This window comes from Loxodonta africana, chromosome 9 (assembly GCF_030014295.1).
Source record: "Loxodonta africana isolate mLoxAfr1 chromosome 9, mLoxAfr1.hap2, whole genome shotgun sequence".
Taxonomy (NCBI): Eukaryota; Metazoa; Chordata; class Mammalia; order Proboscidea; family Elephantidae; genus Loxodonta; species Loxodonta africana.
In genome coordinates, this window is record NC_087350.1 from 13,722,289 (window position 1) to 13,741,409 (window position 19,121).

The 19,121-nt window shown below is 41.9% G+C and overlaps 1 long non-coding RNA gene across 1 annotated transcript; it reads right to left on the reverse strand.

The window, feature by feature from the left end:
* Positions 1 to 1,631: 1,631 nt before the first annotated feature.
* On the reverse strand, positions 1,632 to 17,244 carry LOC135232416 (uncharacterized). Its single transcript, XR_010322929.1, has 2 exons — positions 17,061 to 17,244; positions 1,632 to 9,010 (listed from the first exon to the last, which is right to left on the reverse strand). It is a non-coding gene; the product is annotated as an uncharacterized LOC135232416 (long non-coding RNA).
* Positions 17,245 to 19,121: the final 1,877 nt, after the last annotated feature.

Genomic DNA, 19,121 nt, shown 5'->3' on the forward strand with positions numbered 1-19,121 from the left:
GGATAGTGGATCTGAAATGTCGGCCTTTTGGTTAGCAGCCAAATGCTTAACCACTGCACCACCAGGGCTCCAAAAGAGTATAAAGACCTAAACAGATGGAGAGACGTTCTATATTCTAAGACTTAATATAGTCAAGATGTTGGTACTACGCAATGAGATTTACAGATACGACACAATCCCAATCAAAATCTCAACAGCATTCTTTACAGAAGTCGAAAAACTAATCCTCCATTTTATATGCAAAGACAAGAGGCCCAAACAGCAAAAGCAATTTTAAAGAACAAAGTAGGAGGCCTCACACTGCCTGACTTCAAACGTATTACAAAGCCACAGTAATGAAAACAGCCTAGTACTGGTTTAATGACAGACACACAGACCAACGGAATAGAATTGAAAATCCAGAAATAAATGCAAACACCTACGGAGCCCTGGTGGCGAAGTAGTTAAGAGCTCGGGTTGCTAACCGAAATATCTGCACTTCAAATTCACCAGCTGCTCCTTGGAAACCCTGTGGGGCAGTCCTACAGGGTCGCTCTGAGTCGGAATTGACTCGACAGTATACGACAACAACATGATCAATTGATACTTGACAAGGGAGCCAAATCCATTCAATGGGGAAGAAACAATTTCTTCAACAAATGGCACTGGCAAAACTGAATTTCCACATGCAGAAAAATGAAGTAAAATCCATATCTCAACACCATACACAAAAACTAATTCAAAATGCATCACAGACCTATATATTAAATCTAAAACCGTAAAGTTCTTGGAAGAAAACACCGGAGCAAAGCTTTAGAACCTAACTTTTTCAATGCTAGATTATATCAAACACAACAACGAATGCATGAACAACTGAAAACAAAACAGGCAACTGGAACTTCATAAAAGTTATATTTATAACTATCAAAAAATCTTAACAGTAACCTACAGACTGGGAAAAAATCTTTGGAAACATTATAAGTGATAAAGGTCTAACACCTGAAATACACAACAACCTTACAGGGTCACTATGAGTCAGAATCAACTCAGCGGCAACGAGTTTGGTTTGGTTATCTACAACTTAACGACAAAAAGACTAATAACCCAATCAAAAACTGGACAAAGAACATAAACTGACACTTCATCAAAGACGATATTCAAAGGGCCAACAGGCATATGAAAAGATGCTCAACATCATTAGACATCAAAGAAATGCAAATCAAGACCACAATGAGATACCGTTTCACTCCCACTACAACAGATGGCCAAGATTTAAAAAAAAAAAAACCCACAGGATATATAGTAAGTGCCAGAGAGGATGTGAGGAACCTAGAGCCCCTTGCTGCTAGTGGAAATACAAAATGGTATTGGAGAAAACAGTCCAGCAGTTCTTCAAGGAACTACTGGTAGAGCTACCACGTGACCCAGCAACTCCACTCCTCCGTATTATATACCCTAAAAATTTAGTAACAGTGGCAAGAACAAATACACACACCTATATTCGACTCGACAGCACTGGGGTTTTGACACTAACCGAAACATCAGCAGTTAGAAACCACCAGCGGCTCTGCGGGAGAAAGATGTGGCAGTCTGCTGCCATAGAAATTTACAGCCCTGGAAACCCTATGGGGTCACTACGAGTCAGAATCGAATCGATGGCACTGTTTATGTTCATTGCAACGCTATTTACAACAGCAAAAAGAAACACTCTAAGTGCCCATCAATGGGTGAATGGAAAAGTAAAACGTGCTACAGACATACAATCGACTACTACTCAGCAATAAAGAAAAATGAGTTCCCAAAACATTTTGGAACATGAATGAACCTGGAGAATATGTTAAATGAAATAAATCAATAAATTAAAAATATGTATGTTCTCATTATGATATGACAAAACAGGTACATAAACAGAAGCTGATGTTCATTAGCGGTTACCAAGGATGAGGTCGTAGAGGGGATTCACCCTCTAGAGACGACTTATTGGAAGCCCTTGACTCTGTAGCTACTCACAGAAACTCTATGTGCACCAGGATGAAACACCGCCTGGTTCTGCACCATCCTCAAAATCACCATGTTTGACCCAATTGTTGCAGCCACTGTCCTCAAATCATCTACTTGACGGTCCTTCTCTTTTTCAATGACCCTCTAACTTCACCAAGCACGATATTCTTCTCCAGGGACTGATCCCTCCTGATGTGTCCAAAATACGTGAGACGAAGTCTCACCATCCTCACTTTCAAGAAGCTTTCTGGCTGTACTTCCTCCAAGATAGATTATTTCACTCTGGCAGTTCATGGTATGCTCATTATTTTTCGCCAACACCATAATTCAAAGGCATTAACAATTCTTCGGTCTTCCTTATTCATTGTCCAGCTTTCACATGTGTATGAGGTGATTAAAAACACCACGAATTGGGTCAAGTGCAGTGACATCTTTGCTTTTTAACACGTGAAAATGGTCTCTTGTAGCAGATTTGCCCAATAATTTGAGTTCCTGACTGCTGCTTCCACAGGCACTGATTGTGAATCCAAGTAAAATGAAATCCTTGACTTCGATTCTTTCTTAATTTATAATGTTGCTTATTGGTCCAGTTGTGAGGATTTTTGCTTTGTGTTGAGGTGTAATCCATACTGACCCCCACATGTCTGTCAGTTTGTCGTACTGTGGGGGCTTGCGTGTTGCTGTGATGCTGGAAGCTATGCCACCGGTATTCAGATACCAGCAGGGTCACCCATGGAGGACAGGTTTCAGCTGAGCTTCCAGACTAAGACAGACTAGGAAGAAGGACCCGGCAGTCTACTTCTGAAAAGCATTACCCAATGAAAACCTTATGAACAGCAGTGGAACACTGTCTGATATAGTGCTGGAAGGTGAGCCCCCCAGGTTGGAAGGCACTCAAAAGATGACTGGGGAAGAGCTGCCTCCGCAAAGTAGGGTCGACCTTAATTACGTGCACGGAGTAAAGCTTTCGGGACCTTCATTTGCTGATGTGGCACGATTCAAAATGAGAAGAAACAGCTGCAAACATCCATTAATAACTGGAACCTGAAATGTACGAAGTATGACTCTAGGAAAACTGGAAATCATCAAAGATGAAATGGAACACATAAATGTCGATATCCTAGGCATTAGTGGGCTAAATGGACTAGTATTGGCCGTTCTGAATCAGACATATAGTCTACTATGCTAGGAATGGCTACTTGAAGAGGAATGGTGTTGCATTCATCATCAAAAAGAACATTTCAAGATCTATCCTGAAGTACAACACTGTCAGTGATAGGATAATATCCATATGCCTACAAAGAAAACCAGTTAATACAACTATTATTCAAATTTACGCACCAACCACTAAGGCCAAAGATGAATAGAACATTTTTATGAGCTGCTGCAGTCTGAAATTGATCGCACATGCAATTAAGGTGCGTTGCTAATTACTGGTGACTGGAATGCAAAAGTTGGAAACGAAGAAGGATCAGTAGTTGGAAAACACGGCCTTGGTGACAGAAACAATGCCAGAGATCGAATGATAGCATTTTTCAAGACCAACAACTTCTTCACTGCAAACACCTCCTTTCACCAACATGAACAGCGACTACACACATGGTCGCTATGAGCTGAAATCGACTTGACTGCAGTGGGTTTGGTTTTTGGGTTTTTATACACATGGACCTCATCAGATTGAACACACAGAAATCAAACTAACTGCATCTGTGGAAGGAGACAATGGAAAAGCTCAATATCATCAGTCAGAACAAGGCCAGCGGCCGACTGTGGAACAGGCCACCAATTGCTCATATGCAAGTTCAAGCTGAAACTGAAGAAAATGAGAGCAAGTCCACAAGAGTCAAAATATAACTTTGAATATATCCCACCTGAATTTAGAGACCATCTGAAGAACGGATTTTGACGCATTGAACACTAGTGACCGAAGACCAAACGAGGTGTGGAATGACATCCAGGACATCATCCACGAAGAAAGCAAGAGGTCACTGAAAAGACAGGAAAGAAAGAAAAGACCAAGATGGATGTCAGAGGAGACTCTGAAACTTGCTCTGGAGCGTCGAGCAGCTAAAGCAAAAGGAAAAATTGATGAAGTAAAAGACCTGAACACAAGATTTCAAAGGGTGGCTCGAGAAGAAAAGGTAAAGTATTATAATGACATGTGCTAAGAGCTGGAGATGGAAAACCAAAAGGGAAGAACATGCTCAGCGTTTCTCAAGTTGAAAGAACTGAAGAAAAAATTCAAGCGTCAAGTTGCAACAGTGAGAGATTCTATGGGGAAAATATTAAACGATGCAGGAAGCATCAAAAGAAGATGGAAGAAACACAGTCATTATAGCAAAAAGAATTAGTCAATGTTCAACCATTTCAAGATGTAGCATATGATCAGGAACCAATGGTACTGAAGGAAGAAGTCCAAGTTGCTCTGAAGGCACTGGCAAAAAACAAGGCTCCTGGAATTGATGGAATATCCATTGAGGTGTTTCAACAAACATATGCAGCGCTGGAGGTGCTCACTCGTCCATGCCAAGATATATGGAAGGCAGCTTGCTGGCCAACTGACTGAAAGAAATCCATATTTATGCCTATTCCCAAGAAAGGTGACCCAATCGAACATGAAAATTTTAGAACAATATCATTAATATCACACGCAAGCAAAATTTTGCTGAAGATCATTCAAAAACGGCTGCAGCAGTATATCAACAGGGAACTGCCAGGAATTCAGGCCAGTTTTAGAAGAGGACATGGAACCAGGGATATCACTGCTGATGTCAGATGGATCCTGGCTGAAAGCAGAGAATTCCAAAAGGATGATTACCTGTGCTTTACTGACTATGCAAAGGCATTCAACTTTGTGGATCATATTATGGATAACATTGTGAAAATTGGGAATTCCAGAACACTTAATTGTGCTCATGAGGAACCTTTACATAGATCAAGAAGCAGTTGTTTAGACAGAATATAAGGGATACGGATTGGTTTAAAGTCAGGAAAGGTGTGCGTCAGGGTTATAGTCTTTCAATACCTATTCAATCTGTATGCTGAGCAAATAATCCGAGAAGCTGGACTATATGAAGAAGAACTGGGCATCAGGATTGGAGGAAGACTCATTAACAACCTGTGTTACGCAGATGACACAACATTGTTTGCTAAAAGTGGAAAGGACTTGAAGCACTTACTGATGAAGATCAAAGACCGCAGCCTTCAGTATGGATTGCACCTCAAAATAAAGGAAACAAAAATCCTCACAACTGGACCAATGAGCAACATTATGATAAACGGAGAAAAGACTGAAGCTGTCAAGGATTTCATTTTACTTGGATCCACAATCAACAGCCATGCAAGCAGCAAGCAGCAGCCAAGAAATCAAAAGACGCGTTGCACACTGGGTAAATCTGCTGCAAAGGACCTGTTTAAAGGGTTGAAGAGCAAAGATGTCAACCTTGAAGACTAAGGTGCGCCTGACCCAAGCCATGGTATTTTCAATTGCATCATATGCATATGAAAGTTGGACAATGAATACAGAAAGACCGAAGAAGTGACACCTTTGAACTGTCGTGCTGGCGAAGAATACTGAATATACCATGGATCGCCAAAAGAATGAACAAATCTGTCTTGGAATAAGTACAACCAGAATGCTCCTTAGAAGCAAGAACGGCAAGACTGTGTCTTACGTACTTTGGATATGTTGTCAGGAGGGATCAGTCCCTGGAGAAGGACATCATGCTTGGCAAAGTTCAGGGTCAGCGGAAAAGAGGAAGGCTCTCAACGAGGTGGACTGACAGTGGCTGCAACAATGAGCTCAAGCATAATGACGATTGTAAGGATGACGCAGGACCAGGCAGTGTTTGGTTCTGTTGTGGATAGGGTTGCTGTGAGTCGGAACCGACTTGACAGCACCTAACAACGACAATCCACAGTGACAGCTGTAGGCTTTAATCTTCATCAGTAACTGTTTCAAATCCTCTTCCCTTTCAGCTAGCAAGCCTGTGTCATCTGCATATCACAGGCTGTTAATGAGTATTCCTCCAATCCTGATGCTGTGTACTTCTTCAAATGTAGTAGACACTTGTTATTTTTGGTGATCAGAAAGGTAAAACTAAAGGAGGGTTAAGTGTCACAGCTTAAGAAGGTAAATGATGTCAGTAAAATGTATACAAGGAAAAGGATCTGTTGGTAATTGCTATGGAATATATAATTTTCAAACAGTAAAATAAGCCAGAAAGTATGCACAGGTATGTATGTACGTATGTAGGCATATATGGGTATAAACTAAACCCACCCACGGCCGTCCAGTTGATTCCCACTCATAGCAACCCCACAGGACAGAGAACTGCCTCATAGGGTTTCCAGAGAGCAGCTGGTGGATTCGCACTGCTGACCTTTTGGTTAGCAGCCAGGCTCTTAACCACTGCACCACCAGGGCCCCATGTTATGTGTATACATATATACATATGGATGTATTTATGTACCTAAGTAACTGTATACACATATATTCACATATATAACAAAGCATCTAGGGGACATGGTTATGGGTATGTCTTGGCCATGACCAAACACCTCACGGGACTGGATTTCTGGGTCTGAAGGACTGGGAAGATGATATCATGGGACAACTTAGTCAGCTGGCATAATATAGTTCATAAAGTTACGCTGTACAGCCTAGTTTGGTGAGTAGTATCTGGGGTTTTAAAAACTTGAGAGCAGCCATCTGAGATAGTACTACTGGCTATACTCATCTGAGAAAAAGAAAAAGAAGGAAATCAAAGACTCAAAGAAGAAACCACCTACAGGACAAATAGTCTAAATGAATCACACATGGTCTCATCTACCCTGAGAATAGAACTAGATGGTGACGGGTACCACTACCTAAATGTTTTGATAAAGGCCACAATTGATGGACCATGACAGAATGGGAGTAAAATGTGGAAATGAACCTCAAATTCCTTAAAAAAAAAAAAAGACTTACTGGACTGGTTGAGACTTAATGACGACTCCCCAAGTCTACCTCCCTCATACACTCTTCAAACCCTGAACTGAAACTAACCCTTAATGTTACCCTGTGGTTAAATAACAGATTGGCTCAAAAATTAATATTACCCATAAATACTGTGCTCCTTTAAAAAAAAAATCACCTATGAAACCAATCAGTCAACAATTACTTTAAAACAAAGATGAGACTGTAAAGGGGCAAAAAAAACTATACTAATGCAAACAGAACAACCAGAATAATGAGAATGTTCATGTATTGTGGAGCATGTAACCAATGTCACTGAAAAATCTGTGTAGAAACTGCTGAATGGGAACCTAAACTACTATGTAAACCTCTACCCAGAACAATAAAATATTATTTTAAAAACGAACGAATGTAAAAGGTTTTCCAATGTTTATATGTCCACTTTATAAGAAAGACCAACTCTCCATGCAGTATGAAATAAAAACCATAAATCTGGCCTAAGATAAATCCCTTAGGTTCGGCCCAGCCAAGGGAGAATTTAATGTTTTCTCTCACGCGAAGTTCCTACTCCCAGGGATACTGAACTCTAGATTATCTCTGAAATTAAGATCCAGGGTAAACGAAAATATTCAGGACCTGTCCCTCATCTTCACACTTAGCTTCTTTTTCCTCTTCTCCCCAAACAAATAGTTTAAACAGCAAGCACTTAACACAGGGAGTTTTACTCCTTGCTTGATTATAAGGCCCAAGGTAGCATATGGTTTGGCCACTAAAAGAAAGCCGAAACACAGGCCTTTATGGATAATAAAACTCAAGCAGCACCTTCCAGCATTATCCTTTCACTTTTTTTTAAGTAACAAACTAAGGGTTCTCCCATCTGACGAATTTAGGTGATTCCCCTTTGTGAAAGAAGGACCACTACAGGTTTAGTGGACAAAGCTGAGGTCTTAGTAACTTACCAAAGAGCAAGGGTAGAACCCAGAACCCAACTCTTCCATTCCAGGTTGGAGAGTGAAACATGTCCAAATCAACACACACCAAATGAAGCAGTGGTCACAGGATTCCACAAGGTCACCCCAAAAACCCAAACTGGGGAATGAATGCCTCATAATCAGCCTGACTCCATTTAGGCTCAGATAATGCCCTTCAGGTTTAGAGTGACCATTACCGTCCATAGTACCTCACCCTGGACATGTGTACCAGAATGTAGGGCACTGAACCTGTTTATGATTCCAAAGAGGCTGGTCCTATTAAGATTTCCTGAAGGGTACTTCCTTATTCCACCCTTTGAGCTATTTTGCTAAATTTCAAATTCTGAAATATACCATACTTGGAAATCAGAAATTCAGGATCATCATGTCTACCGTAGGTATACTATATTTCAAACAGGAAAATTACCAACCAACATACACGTAAACTGTAAATACAAAAGAAGATCTAAATTCTTTTGAGTTTTAATATTATCTGTATAAAAACAAAACAATGCAGCAAGTCTACTCCTCAGGGAAGGCAATAGATTGTATAGTTATCTCCATAACAGGGTAAAATCACTACCCCACAACTATACAATCTACTACCTCACTCTGATAGAGCAATCTTTTCTTCTGGAATGGAGAACAATCTCTTGTGAAAGAAAATTCAACATAAAATTATCAACATCAATCAAAATAAAATATACACTTATTCTGACATGAAGAAATGAGACAAGCAAAAAATTTCCTTACCCCCCCATCCAGTCTACTTGCTAAAGATTTTTGCTTTATCTCTAGAAAAATAAACAACTGACTTGCACACTATAAAGAAATGTTGTACAACAACTATTTAATACAAGTTAATCTTAAATATTGTACAAATCATTATCAACTTTCAATGAGGTAGCCCGGATGCAGACTTTTCTATCACGTTAGGAAAGACAGTAGATTGTATAGTTATCTCCCAGTGGTGGGTGTGACCCTAAAACTATACAACCTACTACCTCATCCCGCAGTGAAGAGAACTTCAAGGATGAATGTTGCAAAGGGACCACCAGCTGAGCAGCACAGGAAGGCTTTCTCCTTGGTAATCCTTGTTTCCCTGTGTGATTAAAGGAAAAAAAGTATCAGGCCACTTTCATTCACTTAATCTCACTCAACATAAAGTTTAACGACAACATTTTTATACAAACCTCCCAAAAAATCAGTACTTTAAATTGTGCGTACATTTTATATGATGTTGCACTGTCTTTTTTCTCTATTTGGTTAATATTATTTTAAATGCTTGGTTATCTGAATCTACAACTAAAAGCATATATTTATACGATTCAGAAATAGCCCACCTACCATAGCAATTACAAATAAAGATTCATGAAATCACTTATTCTTTAGGAAACCAAACATTAAATAAATTCATTACCAAGAAACACAAAAGCTTCTAATGCAAACTAGTAATGTCAGAACCTAAAAATTCTGCACATCATGCAGAATCCACGTTAAATGCACTAATAATGCACAAAGGGATGCGAGCTTTTCATTAACAAGAAATCCGGTTGTTTTTAGTTGCTGTGGAATTCATTCTGACTCATGCACAGAGTAGAACTGCTCTACAGGCGTTTTCAAGGCTGTGACCTTTCAGAAGCTGCCCACCAGGCCTGTCTTCTGAGGCATCTATCTTTGGATGAGTTTGAACCACCAGCCTTTTGGCTAGTAGTGGAGTGCTTAACCCTTTGTGCCAAACAAGAACTGCTATCAAGAAATATAGACAAAGAGAAATAGTATAAACTGAGAAGAACACATACTTTTGTGGTTACGAGGAGCGGGGGGGAGGGAGGGAAGGAGGGAGGGAGAGGGTTTTTTACTGATTAGTTAGTAGATAAGAACTACTTTAGGTGAAGGGAAGGACAACACTCAATACATGGAAGGTCAGCTCAATTGGACTGGACCAATAGCAAAGAAGTTTCCGGGATAAAATGAATGCTTCAAAGGTCAGCGGAGCAAGGGCGGGGGTTTGGGGACCATGGTTTAAGGGGACTTCTAAGTCAATTGGCAAAATAATTCTAGTATGAAAACATTCTGCATCTCACTTTGAAATGTGGCGTCTGGGGTCTTAAATGCTAACAAGCAGCCATCTAAGATGCATCAATTGGTCTCAACCCACCTGGAGCAAAGGAAAATGAAGAACACCAAGGTCACACAACAACTAAGAGCCCAAGAGACAGAAAGGGCCACATGAACCAGAGACTTACATCATCCTGAGACCAGAAGAACTAGTTGGTGCCCGGCCACAACCAATGACTGCCCTCACAGGGAGCACAACAGAGAACCCCTCAGGGAGCAGGAGATCAGTGGGATGCAGACCCCAAATTCTCATAAAAAGACCAGACTTAATGGTCTGACTGAGACTAGAGGAATCCCGGCGGTCATGGTCCCCAAACCTTCTGTTGGCACAGGACAGGAACCATCCCCGAAGACAACTCATCAGACATGAAAGGGACTGGACAGTGGGTAGGAGAGAGATGCTGATGAAGAATGAGCTAATTATATCAGGTGGACACTTGAGACTGTGTTGGCATCTCCTGTCTGGAGTGGGGATGGGAGGATAGAGAGTTGGAAGCTGGCAAAATTGTCACGAAAGGAGAAACTGGAAGGGCTGACTCATTAGGGGGATAGCAAGTGGGAGTACGGAGTAAGATGTATATAAACTTAACCGTGACAGTCTGACTTGATTTGTAAACGTTCACTTGAAGCTCAATAAAAGTTAATAAAAATAAATAAAATTATATAAAAAAAGAAATATAGACAAAGAAAAACTAATCCTTAAAGGAACCTACTCATTTATCCCATGCCAGCAAACACTAAGTGGTCTTATTCACAGAACACCAAACATTACTGGATCTGAGTCAGGGCCAGGATACCTCCTTTAGTTAGAAAGGTACTAATAGGATCTTATTTGGACATATCATCAGGAGGGACCAGTCCCTGGAGAAGAAACATCATGCTTGGTAAAGCAGGTCAGCAAAAAAGAGGACAACCCTCAACGAGATGGACAAAATGGCTGTAACGATGGGCTCAAGCATGACAATGATTGTGAAAATGCGCAAGGCCGCAATGTGGTATCTCGTTCTGCCGGGGTGGTATTTCGTTCTGTTGTGCACGGGGTCACCATGCACTGGAACCGACTCGACAGCATCTAACAACAACAACAACGTGGGGATCAAGGAGATGGACCAAGATATTTAACTTCTTGGTACAATATTCTGAACAAAGCAATACAATCAGTTAAGTTTTATGATTAAAATATTAAAGTCAAATTATCTAAACTGTATTAAACATTAGTTTTAAATTTACCAACTTCATACTGGAGTAAACAGCCTGTACTCGAATAACCTAAGGGTTACTGGTTTGAACCCACCCAGTGGCAGCTCAGAAATAAGACCTGGTGATCTGCTCCCATTAAGATTCTAGCCTAGAAACCCCAATGGAGCAGCTCTACTCTGTAACACGCACAGTCTACATGAATCGAAATCAACTCAACGGCGATGGAACTTTTTGGACTGTTAGGTTACTTATTTTTTATGGTAAACTCTAAATTTAACGTCCAAGAAACTTATGTCGCAGTGACTTAGTAACCAAAATACGTAATCAAAAACTCTGTGACACAAATAAATGGAACACAATTGAGGGAGTCCAGAAATAAACCCATATACCTATCATCAACTGATTTTCAACAATGGTGCCCGGATAACTCAATGGAGAAAGAATAGTTTTTTCAATAAATAGTACTGGGACAACTGGATAGCCACATGACAAGAATGAACGTGAACCCCTATCTCACATTATGTATAAAAATAACCTAGAACAAATAGTCTAATACATATAACGGCAAAAGATTTTAATAATTCTCCAAATATATGGCTCATAAACATATGAAAAGATGCTCAACATCATTCATCATTAGGGAAACGCAAATCAAAAACACAATGGGATATCACTTCACACCCAGTAGAATGGTTATAATAATCAAACAGATAACCAACCAAGTGTTGGCCAAAATGTATAGAAACTGGAATCCTCATCCACTGTTGCTGAGAATCTAAAATGGTGCAGCTGCTTTGGAAAACTGTTTTGCACTTACTCAAAAAGTTAAACAGTAACCATATGACCCAGAAATTCACCTCCAGGTATATACCTCAAGAAATGAAAACAGGTGCTCACATAAAAACTTGTACACTGATGTTCTTACCAGCATACCTCCTAATTGCCAAAAAAGTGAAAACCCAAATAGCCATCGACTGGTGAAGAGGTAAACAAAATATGGTATATCCACACAATGAAATACTATTCAGCCATAAAAAGGAATGAAATACTGATACATGCTGTAATGCTAATGAACCATGAAAACATATTAAGGGAAAGACGGACACAAAAGATCATGTTTTTATTCCATCACATGATATATCCAGAACTAACAATCCACAGAGACAAGAAGTACATTAGTGGTTGTCTAGGGCTGGGGGGCAGGGAATAGAAACGACGGCTAATAGGTACAGTGTTTCTTTTCAGGGTAATGAAAATGTTCTGAAATTGCTGTTCCTGTCAGGAGCCAGCAAGTCAATTCCAACTCATAATGACCGTATGTACAACAGAACAAAACACTACCCAGGCCTGCACCATCTTCAAAATCAGTGCCATGCTTGAGCGCACTGTCGTAGCCCCTGTGTCAATCCATCTCATTGACAGTCTTCCTCTCTTTTGCTGACCCTCTACTTCACCTTCTCTAGGAACTGGTCCCTTCTGACAACGCGTATAAAGTATGTCAGATTAAGTCTCACCATCCTCACTTCTAAGGAGCAATCTGATTGTACTTCTTCCAAGACAGATTTGTTCATTCCTCTAGCAGTCCACAGTATATTCAATATTCTTCACCAACACCATAATTCGAGGGCATCAATTCTTCTTTGGTCTTCTTTATTCACTGTCCACCTTTCGCATGCATATGAGGCAGTTCAAAATACCATGACTTGGGTTGGATGCACCGTAGTCCTCAAAGTGTCATCCTTGCTTTTTAACACTTTAAATAGATCTTTTGCAGCAGATCTGCCCAATACAATATGTTGTTTGATTTCCTGACTGCTGCTTCCATGGTAAGTGGCCAGCACCAAGTATTCCTTTGTAGAATTTCCAATGCAAAGTGCTAATTCTGAGCCAACCTTCCTGCAATGTCAAAGCCATTCTCAGCTACCTCTGAATATCTAATAGTAAATTCTGCTGCAAACCCTATAATGCACACAAATATTAAAGGTAAGGCACAAGGTATTCCAGTTGGGTGATTTGTTCTGCTTAACACTCATTATACATAGCATTTCTCAGTCTTTTAAAACCTTCTGCCTTCCTATTCCCATTGTACTGCTATGTTCCCTAGGGCTAAAAAAAAAAAAATCACTGCACAGTCTCCGCATCCACCAAGCCAAGAAAAGATAAGTTCTAGTTATTTAACCTAGATTCCAGCCAGTTTACTATAATTAACTACATTCTTAGTAGAAAATTCATAGGCTATACAGTACAACGCTAAATTCAGCAAGAAAAGACCGCCTCGTGGCACTAAGCAATCATGTAATTGACCAAATAAAAACTGGGAGGTGAGAGAGCCACAGGTGAACAGAAAAATAGTAAAACTTGAACACTGACTCAAAGCAGAAAAGGATAATAACTAATAAAATGCTCCTGAGTCATCTCCACATTAGTATCTGCCATTTTAAAACGTATCATCTAAATATCCCTAAAGAACCAAAAATAATACTCAACAATGATGTAGTTAAGATATCCACTGCAATGGGGCTCAGAATACTTAAATCTTAGATCTAGAAAATGCCTACAACATCTCCAGATATAATTTCCTCACATTTGAAATGAGGCTGTGGAGAGACAGGGAACATTTCTGACAGATTAATTTGAAACAGTAAATACTCAACTACAGAAACCAAAGTTTTGAAAAGCTGCTAGACAATACCCCAGAACTACAGCATCCATTATGGTATTCATTACATGTCACCAATGAACACCTGAAATGTGAGATGTGCTAAAAGTGTAAAATACACTCTGAATTTCAAAGACTCAGTCCAAATAAAAAAGTAATGGCTCAGTCTATCTAGCAACTTAACGTAGTCCACTCGAAAATGACTGTGCGGTGTTTAGAACTTCACCTAGGCAAAGAACACGCAGTGACCAGGCTTCCTTTACTCCAGTCCTCCGGTGACATGAGGCAATGTGGCTGACAACTCATTACTGGGGATCCGGATTCTCCTATTCTCATGCAGACAGGGAAAAATCACCCACAATTAATATTCTGGGATGGAAAGATCCTTTACTATCCTAGTAAAAGCGTCTCAAACTACTTAAAATATTAAATGATTAACACACACGCTAGTCATTAATGGCAAATTTATTTTCCAAATCCTGAAAATTAAAGTGAGAGAAACACATTCCACCAAATATAAGTAAACAGGGCTGCTTTTAATACTCAGAAGAGCAACACTATAAATGAGGAAAAAACCCTTCATAAGGACTGTTTTTTAAACTTCTTTTACACTGTCCCTCAGAAAAGGTATTTTATGACTATACGGGCTTGAGTTTTTTTGGATACACTCATATAACCAGCTCAAAAGTTTCATGCAGAACACTTTTTCTTTTTTAATTCTGATGCCCACCCCAAAACCACCACGGTTGAGTTGAATTTTGAGTTGACTGCAATTCGTGGCAACCCTATAGGAGAGGGTAGAACTGCCCCTAGGGTTTCCAAAGCTGTGAATCTTTACAACAGCAAGCTGCCACATCTTTCTCCAGTGGACTGGCTGGTGGGTTCGAATCGCCCACTTTTCAGTTAGCAGCTGAGCACTCTAACCACTTCATTACTAGGGCTCCTGATTACCATCCACTGACCCAATAATTAGGACCTGCAGTTCACAACACTGATTTAGAGCTCTTAATATTGAGCGGGGCTGGAAACCCTGTAGTAGTTAAAAGCTACAGCTTGCTAATCAAAAGTTCGGCAGTTCGAATCCACCAGGCGCTCCATGGAAACCCTCATGGGGCAGTTCTACTTTGTCCTACAGGGCAGCTATTAGTCAGAATCAACTCGACAGCACCAGGTTTGCTTTGGTTTTGTTAAATACCGAGCTATTCCCACTATTAGTAAATCTATTAACTATGCAAATAAAAGGTACAGTATCTACGATGCTGTGCCCTAAGCTAAAAAATTAACAGTAACAAATTAAATGTCCTTAAAAAGTAGTATGAAACCTCTTTGAATAATATTGGTTTCTTCACTACATAAAGCTGAACTCAACTGTTTACAAACTTACTCTTCTTATATGCAGGTATTTGTTTCCCTCCATTTTTCAGACTTGGAAGATTTGAGTCTCAAATTCAACAGAGCTTCAAATTAGTGGGGGTGGGGAGATGCACTGCCTGTTTTAATATTTCGGGGAAAAAGAAAGCCTTCTGCCTGTCACTGCAACGTCACATCCCCAATGGGTTAATTTTTTTCTGCTACATCAACTACAACATCTGTACCAAAGTAACCACTTTTTAAAACGCTATTTAGAAACTGAATTTAGATGATGTTAAGTCATTTGTCTACCTCTCTGAAAGTTTTTAAGTTTCAAACTTTTTAGCAACTGGGTAAATCAAAACAGCCTCACAAAACCCACTCAAAAACCCAAGTTGTTACTTTCTTAAACACACCCATACACACATCCCCTGAAGTGAACTGCCATACAGCATAAAAATTTAAATACAAACATTTTATTCGCTAAATTATATACAGTTTGACATTTAATTTCCTTACAATGAATGACTGTCAAGTCAATATAAGATTTATTTCTACAAATGCAGGGGAATGCTAGAAGATATTTTAACTTTAAAAACTGAGTGCCAAAAAACCCCCACAAAAACTCAGAGCCAAGAGAACAGTATTAACAAAGTTTAAAAAAAAAAAAAACTCATCCAGTCTCTTGACTTCAAGAATTTAACACCACTGTCTCTAATATGGTTTTCCTGACTGCCAACCCTCTTCTCCTTAGATTGACAAAAATTCATTAAAAAAAAAAAAAAAGAGCCGAAAAACAAGTAAAATACACAACATTACCTCTAATATGGAAGGGGACCAAGACCTACTGTAAAAAGTTAGAAAGACCGAAAGCTTTGCGGGCCAAGGACATAAAGGTTATCACACTCCTCACACTACAGCACGCCAGAGTCATTAGCTAGCCTTTTGGAAGGAACTCGGAGACTGCAGCCTTGAGTCAAAAGGCTAGGGCAGTTTCCGGTGACACTAAGTAACAATCTACCAGCACCATCCCCCTGGATATGATTTCCTCCTCCTCTCCCGCCACTGCCCTCCCCCTCGCCAAGGACGGCTGCGGCAGCCCTCCAACCGCAGCAGCTGCTCGCATGATGGGAGGATGCACTGAGCCAAGTGGATTAAGGAAAAGGAGCCAGCCCCAGAGCTCTCCCGCCTCCCCGCCTCCCCTCCCCCGCACTTCCTACCTTCCCTCCTTCATCCCAACCCCCAAGGCCAAGGTCTCCCCGGCCCACAAACCTGATAGCGGATACGACGTCATAGAGAAGCTGGCAGCACCCACAGCCAGTCACGCTACGGCGGAAGGAAGCAACTGCCAATGGGCACCGGCTCGGAGGGCGGGACTTCCACTCTCCTCAAGTTTGATTGAAGAAGTGGGGGGAGGGGCGAGGGGGTAAAGAATGTGAAGAATGACCCCCTCCCCCCGCCTTGTCTGTAATGAGTTGGGCGGGAAGTGAAGGGGGTTGGGGACCGGCCCAAATGCGGCCACGCGGCACCCATCCCCCTCCCCATCCCCCGCGCCGCCCTAACGGACTAGGAGCCCGCGATTCCAGCCGCGGCCTCCGCACGCGGTTTGCCCGGCGCAGGACCGGCACACCAGCTCGACCTCTGGGGCGCAACCTAGGCCTGCTGCAGGGAGTGGGGAACCGGGCGGCTCCCAAAGGGGGACATGCCGCAAGCAAGTTCGGACCCGGCCGCAGGTCTCCGCCTTCCCAGCCCGATGCAGGTGATATGAGGGAAAAGAAAATGGCGACCGCCCTCTGCTCGTCTTCCCGCCTCCCATACCCACCTCAGGCTCAGGAAAAGGCCTCCGCCCGCCGTCGCGGCCGGGAGTGGCCTTAGCCCCCGCTTGCGCCCGTAGCTTCCCGCCGGCGCCGCCCGGGAAAGGAGCCGCGGCGAGGACCCGGATGGAGGTGTTGGGCGAGCGCCGCCGCGGCAGCCTAAGGGAAGGCACCGCGGGGAGCAGAGGAGGCCCGGGCGGGGGCGGAGCGCGCGAGGAGCTCGCAGGTCGCGCGCCCGCCCATTGGTGGAGTCGGGCGATTGACACACGTCTCTCCCTTTGGCCTCCGCCGAGCTGGGTTCTCCCAAATCCCACTGGCGGGGAGCAGATGGGCCCGCCCCCTCCAGATCCCGAGCGCTCCTGGTCCCCCGAGTGGAGGCGGGCCACCGGGGAAGAGGCGGGCGTGGAGCCGCCCCCTCTGGGTCCGCTCCCCCTTTCCTATTGGAGGGCGAGGAGAGTGGCGGCGCGGTGGCCGTCCTCCTGGCACTGCCTTCCGCGGCGAGCTGGTCCCGCCGCGCGTGATGGACAGGTTGCCAGTCACTAGGCCGCCGAGAGTGCGGCTCCGGGGAGGAGCCGGGCGAGCGGGGAGCCGGGTTCGCTGCGCCGACCTACTCCAGCTTTCAGGGAGCGTTTTCACTCTGCGCGCCCCACTAGAGGCCCAGCTCCGCCCCACTCAGGAGGCCTGAGCAAGACCAATTCCCTCTAAGCCTCAGCTTGCTCATCCGTAAAATTATCGGTTCCATGATAGATAACCTTATCCCATTAAGTATCTTTTTATTTTTTTTCCAGCCCTCTATCCCATGTTTTGAAGATTTTGTCTACAAATGGCTTTCAAAGCAATCCCTAATTTTCCTATTTTAAAATTAATCTAAAACATAAAATAGCCTTTGTTAGCCTTACAAGTTTTTCGTCCATCCCCATTATGACTTTGTGAACTAAGACTCCAGAAATCACTAGTTAAGGCCTTTGACAGTTCTAAGCCTATGATTGGGAGCCCCAAAACCTGGAGTCTAGCTGTTCGTTTACTAATTCATTGCAACTGTCATTTTAAGAAAAACTTGAGTACTCATCTGTAACAGAACTGTATCTTAAAGAGCATTTTACAGTTTACCCAGTGCATCTGATCTCGGTTATCCTTGAAGCGCTCCTGTTAGTGTAATTAACGCCAACGTAGTTAAGAAGATGGAGTGTTTATTTTGTGGGCTAAAGTGAGCAAGAATCCCTTTATAGAGGAGGGAGAAGGTGAGCTTGGGCCTGAAGGATGGAGGAGATTTAGGAAAGATTCCCAAGGCTGGGAGGAAGATGTGATCAGAAAGGAGACAGCATGCCCACAGAGGAGTTAAGGGAAAGAAATTTGGGGTTAAGCTGTTGTTCACCTCTATCGCAAATACTTAACACAGTAGTAGTGTGGTAGCTTGGAAATGTTTGAAAATGTAATTAAATGAAATCTGACAAAGATGATGTAAGCTGAGGTGGGAAGAAAGTAGTTAACAAGGAGATCAATTAGGGTACTGTTCAGTATCACAGTTTAGAGGTGATACGGGCTTCACCTATATGGTGGAGACTGCTGGGTCACTGTGTTGTAGAATAGATTTTATACCAAGGGGTCCTACAGCACTATGAGCCTTTCTCCTGTTTTATTCACATATTTATCTGAAAGTTCTAGGTACATTTGAAAAAAAAAAAAAACCTATTGCTGGTTCCAACTCATAGTGGCCCCGTAGGACACAGTAGAACTGCCCCATCAGGTTTCCAAGTAATGCCTGGTAGATTTGAACTACTGACCTTTGGTTAGCAGCTGTAGCACTTAACCACTATGCCACCAACGTTTCCAAGTTTGGAAAAGTAGATATGAAATACATTACCCTCCACTTTCTCATCCGTGCTTTGTTTCCTACCCTGGAAGGCCAACAAAATGATCCCAAGTGGGATTCATAAAGGAAAAGATGAATAGATTTGACTGTATAAGTTAAAACTCAAGTTAAAAAAACTAAAGCTAAAACACAAATGACAAATTGGAAAAATAATTTAGCAAAATCTATAAGAAACAAAAGACCAATTAGCTAGCTG